At 46.0% G+C, this 6,124-nt stretch overlaps 1 pseudogene; it reads right to left on the bottom strand.

Moving 5' to 3' along the window:
- Positions 1–335: 335 nt before the first annotated feature.
- Positions 336–4,267, bottom strand: LOC147017981 (uncharacterized; annotated as a pseudogene).
- Between the last annotated feature and the right edge of the window lie 1,857 nt (positions 4,268–6,124).

Genomic DNA, 6,124 nt, shown 5'->3' on the forward strand with positions numbered 1-6,124 from the left:
CATGCCCCTTCCTCATCCAGTTCGTTTCAATAAACATGTCGCTCCACTGTCCGTTGTAGACACCAGCAGTGTGGTGTAGTGACTGCTCTCCTCTGCAGAACTTGTCCAGAATATCTGGTCCCAACCAAGTCATGGAGCGTACGTAGTAGAGGCCATACCTTGCATAGTTGTACTTGTGGGCTGCGAACATGTATGGCAGCATTGATTCTGCTGTTTTGATGTGGAGTGGCCAGTCGCCTTCATGCATTGCCCGACAAAACATCATCATTAGAAATGTGGGTTTGATGACGTTGTACACCCACAGCTTTGTGGTACGACTTTGAGTGGCGATCTCATCAAGTAGTTTTTTCCAAATCATCCATGCTGGTCAGGTGTAGATTCTCCCTCACAAACACTGGTCGAAGCAGCTCCTCTGTGAGCAATCTCAGTGCCCGAACATTCTGTGGATATTTCTTTCCTTGCAACATCTTATCGACGGAGCCGAAGGACGTCATCAGAATCTCTTTCAGGCCGCTGTCTGCCATGAGAGTGCCAACGCAACCCACAAAATCCATGAGGAAATGCATCCCACCAAGAATCACCACTGTGTTGGTGAGCAGATCTGGTTGATGAAATGTGATGTCAATGGCGATATTATATATGGCCTGATCGCAGGTGATAATGAGAATATCCTGGTTGGATGCTCGGGTGACTTCGAATCCTCGGGTGATGGAAGTTAGGACAGTAGTTGGCTCCCCTGGCTTCATGTTTATGAGTGGAAGATATACCACAGCTCTCTTGGGTGCTGGGGTCATTCCTGACTCACGGCAGTGACGTGTATTGTACCCGTTGTACTCAGGAGTGTTTGCTTCAAAGAGCACGTCTTTGATGAAGTTAAAATCTAAATCTTTGGCTCTGCCAATTGAGATTGTTGTGGCTTGTACAAAGTCGTCTGACATGGCAAATCGGTTTGTAGCAGTAAATGGCATAGGAGGTTTCTTCGGTCCCGTATACTCAACGACTCGTGTCTCCCATGGGATAGGGTGCTTCATTTCTTCTTTCGTTAGGCGAGGGATCGATGTATCCAAACCTTCAAGGTGGTCAAGTTCAGTCTTCCACTGAGCTGCTAGCATTGCCATGTAATGACATTCGAGGCGGCAGTTTTGGGAACTGATCACAGCATCAAAGTTATCAATGATGATTTGCACAAGTCCACCCAGTCTGGCATCTCTGAGTCCGGCTAACTGCTGTGCTTTTGATGATTGAACACCCGCTGACCTTCTGAATCGTCGAACCTCATCGTAGGAACAAGAAACATTATACTTGTACAGTTCTGTGATGATCATCTTATGGTCACCAAGAAGTACACTTATGGCTATCTGTAATGGTGTCGGTTGAGACGTTACCACTGAGCTCACGATATTACCCACCTTGATGGATTGTAGTGAATTGTGGAAAGTAGGCTTGATAGCTGATAGTAGTTTCACCAACGTCTCACTAATACACTCTGAGGCTGATTCTCGATCAATGTGCTTAGTGTAGGATTTGAAGTCATCCTTAGCTGCCTTGGTCTCCTTCATGATCTGCTTGCCAACTTTCCGGATACATTCATCCATGTCGCCATTCTGATCATCATCCACAAGCCTGAGATTTGTGGCAACATGCTTCCTGAACACTAGTAACGTTGCCACTCCAGGGGAATGTAATGCCAACATATCTTCAGCGAAATGTTGGATGACGTTCTCAACAAGGACACGTCTGGACATGACAATCCACCCTTCTCTGCGTATACTGCTTCAACATCGAGCGAATTCCAAACTTTTGAGCGATCATAACCGACTACTTTGACAGTTTCAGTGAATGCTTGGTCATCAGCAGTACCTTTGCTATTGATCGTGGTAGTTCTCTGAGCATCACGATGGAAACTCATATTGCAACGGCGGTGATACATTGCATCTGCAGCGTGCAAATCTGATGGTGCTCCGATGATACGGTCACGGACTATTCTACCCAGTTCATCTCCACGTTTATCACAAAGGTCAAGTAGGTACTGCTTGTACGTCTCCCCATCAGCCATCTTGTCTGTGGTTACTCTCGACGCAGGGACTCTGTACTGTTGTGGCACCTTGGGATCATACTCATTCGGTAATATGCAAGGAGTTATGTCATGGCAGAACAAACAGTGCTTCTGAAAGTCAAAAACATCACCACCGGTACTCGAACGCAATCACTTGGAACCAGCGTTGGAGTGATCATCTGTCTCTTCCTCTGGCATAGCTTGGCCAATTTATTGAGAGTGGAAGGAGATACATATTTGGATACACAATTTTTGTGACATCTAACAGTAGATGATCCATCAGATAGTTCTTTTCGTAGTCTGATATCATCTTGCCGAAGATTACTAGCTTCCAATATTGTGCCGATTTGTGAAGACTGCATCAACTTCCCAACCCCACAGTTGTAAACTGTCTTGAAGAAGCATTCCTCGGCATCCTTGCTGTCTCCTGCTTCAGCCATATCATTACTCACATCAGAACCTACAACAAAAACAAAGATCGTTAAAAGTTATCGATATATTGGTGTATTTCACATTGGAAGCACCATGATATTTACGTCTTGAGTAGGTGGCACCAGGTGGCTTTTAAACGGCATCATTACTTCACAATCAGATTATATAACATGTCAAGCACATGTGTAACCAGCAGGATCATTGTTCAACTGCATTCACAATCGATTATGTTAGTTTCTAGTGTGATTTTTTTTGTGATTTTGGCATTTTTCAGGTATTTTTGGCGGCCATATTGGATTTGTGCTACAAAGATGGCCAGCAAATGACCCAATAATATCATAATCCACCTACTTGGTCTCTAAAACATAGATTTAGACACCAATATCATCCTTTTGCTGTACTTAGAACAGGATTTACAACCTAATTTATATTTTGATTATATTTGGTGGCCATCTTGGATTCTGCAAAAGCCAAGGCAGTGACAAGTGGCCACTCACCCTAAAATTGATCTCGACACCAATATCTATCAAAATAAGCCAAAAAACGATTGTTACCAAACATTGCAAGGTTCACTAGAAATATGCTGCTCTGCCACCGGACTATTGGAAAGTGATTCTGTGCTAATTGCGGTATGCAATCTAGCCGAGGGTGAAAGCATATTCCTGATATGTGTATACTGTACAGATGGCACAATGTAGGGGAACTGTGGAAATAAGAGGATATTTAATGTCGCAAAGTGTGCTAGTCAAGAATAGTTAAATCGATAATAATATATTGAGCACATATGAAGAAAAAAACTACAACAACGACATCCTCCCTGGCAACCTTCCACCATTGGCCTTTTCGATGAGCATACGTGCCGAGCGCCTGTGGGGTGGTTATTTGGCAACCAACGCTACCTAACTACCTAGTGATTGCAGCGGTATCGAGTTGCAGGTTCAAGTACCATCGAGCCGGATTGTCAAGGATTGCACGAGGCAGGAAGGTCCAAGGAAGCTTCTCACCTCCAGCTCACCTTCCCTCCGAGGGGGGAGTATCAATGAAGACTCAACGGGGTCCCTTTTGGGGGGGGTGTGTCTGGTGGGGGCCAGTCCTTAAGCAGCACCTGTATGGGTGCTTGTGTATAAATTTCCATTTATTTTATATTCTAATGACTCTGCCCTTAAGTGCTTCTTATGGACTTCATGATGGTGCCCAGGGAGCCACTGGGTTGTCTAGACCGCCTGGAGAAGCGGGAGGCAGTGGAACTGTTGGTGGTTCAGGTCCTATCGGAGCTCCAGGCCCAAGTGGTCATGATGGCATGATTGGCCCTCAGGGCAATGCTGGAGACAGGGGTCTGCAAGGGGAGTCTGCAACACCAGGACGCCAAGGGGCGATTGGGATAATTGCACCATCAGGATCGTCTGGGTCAGCGGGTGAGCAAGTGGTGGGTGCAGGTGAGCACATGCATCTGTGGTGAAGGTAGTGGTGTGAACCCATGGGTCAGTTCGGGCAGGCAGAATTCACATCTTTGTTTACGTAAAGATCTGAATTTGTTGTCTTCTGGCGTCAGCATCGGTTGGTATTTTAAAAACGCGTTTTTCATATCATAGCAGCCACCGTACCTGGGAAGGTTCTCTGTGCATTGTATTGTCATAATGGTAGACGGTGGGGCTATGTACCCTCTCTGATGACGACCAACTTATGAATGGGAAAGAAGGGTGCGGTCGGTGGAACTAACTCTACTGCTCCCTCGAGCGGTCGTGCTTGCTGCTGATACCCAGCCCCCACAACAAAGTGGTGACCGAAAAGGTTTGCTCGTTTTGGCTCATAAAAATGAGCTGCACGACAAAGAGACAGAGAGAGAGAGAGAGAGAGAGAGAGAGAGAGAGAGAGAGAGAGAGAGAGAGAGAGAGAGAGAGAGAGAGAGAGAGAGAGAGAGAGAGAGAGAGAGAGAGAGAGAGAGAGAGAGAGAGAGAGAGATATAGCCGACTTGCTTTGATTACCAACAGTCAAAAATGGTAGCTTACTGAGAGCATCTTAAATGCTTTGGCTTCCTCACTTAAATGCTACATTCAATTTTAAGAAAAGGTAATCCTATTAAAATGGCTGTTCTCATCTTGGGAGCTGTTCAACAGCTCCATATATATATATATATATATATATATATATATATATATATATATATATATATATATATATATATATATACATATACATGGGGCTGCCAAAGTAGGTATACAGTAATGATATACTGGTACATTCCTTACTGCATACCTACTTTTTCAGCCCCCTGTATATTGTTGCGGCCACGGGTACCGAGATATCAGTTTGTCATTTAGGGAGATTAATCCCCGGTTGTCCTTGGAAAAGCCGGACCTGGGGCCACCGCTCACAATTAACGTTGTGGTATGGTGAGTCATTTTAGAACAACGAACGCCACCCAGTTAACCACGAGTTCCAGTGTCCATGGTCGAATTATGCCGTTTAACTTGAGGTCACGTGGTTACCTGAACGGGGAGCTCGCCCTCGGCAAAGCACCAATCTTATCTTGATTAGATCTTATTTCGGGCGGCCGTGCATTATAACCGCTGGTGCATGCCGACGATTTTTGGTCAAATCTGTGGTAATTATCTCCCAGTCTATCGAGGTTCGGACAATGCTAGACCAATGGTAGGAAAGGACAAACACGGACAGGTTGAAAGTCAACATATCATTTATTAATAAGAAAATAAATAAATAAAAATAACTTTTTATTTCCTGAGGGAAATATGTGAATAAATTCCAAAGCAATCGAAATGAATAGTTAATCAGGCAAAATCAATCAAGATGACAGGAAAGAGACAGAGAGCAGATGTTTATCGGGGGTTGACTTACTTACAACTAAACACAGACAAGGGGACCCAGCAGATCATTCGGGGGGGGGGGGGGAGAAGAGTCGTCTCACTCACCAGAGAGAAGTCGTCCATGAAGTGAAAACGTCCTGAAATGTGTGTGTGTGCATGTCTTGTCCATCGCCAGAACCTAGCCTTGCCGTGCACCCACTCGCCAATAGCCTTTAATGCCATTCAATGTCTGGGGGGCACCGAGATCGTCTGTCGTGGCTTTAGACCCTGGTGCTGTGACACGGGCAGCTCCTCACACTTCACGAAACTGGTGACGTCCAGTGATCCACACGGTCCATTGGTAACTGACCCGCACCTTACTCGATGGTGACCGACCCATGCCTCACTCGTTGGTGACTGACCCGTGCCTGACTCGTCGACGCTGCTCACACCCACTCGTTCTTCCCTCATGCGCTTGCCCACTTCTTGCTTGCTCGCACTTCCTTTCTGGCTCGCTTGCCCACTTCTTGCTCGTACTCTCTCGCACCCTTCTTCTCTGGCTCGCTTGCCCGCTTCTTGCTTGCTTCTTCCCTCACGAGTTTTCCTTTTCGCTTTCTTTCTCTGGCTCACTTGCCCGCTTCTTGCTCACTTCTCTTCTCGCGTGCTTCCTCTCTCGCTTTCTTTCCTTTTTAAATGGACCTCCAATTATTTTTATATATCGGCCCATCTCGGCAGGTGCAGAGTCCCCCCAAGCTCACCCCGCCCCACTTGCGCACCGATAACATGTCAACCCGCGTGCTCGAAAAATGGCGGGCCTCGGCGTTCGTGAAAG

Source organism: Eptatretus burgeri, chromosome 10 (genome assembly GCF_056783735.1).
Source record: "Eptatretus burgeri isolate ZD-2024b chromosome 10, Ebu_testis_v1, whole genome shotgun sequence".
Lineage (NCBI taxonomy): Eukaryota > Metazoa > Chordata > Myxini > Myxiniformes > Myxinidae > Eptatretus > Eptatretus burgeri.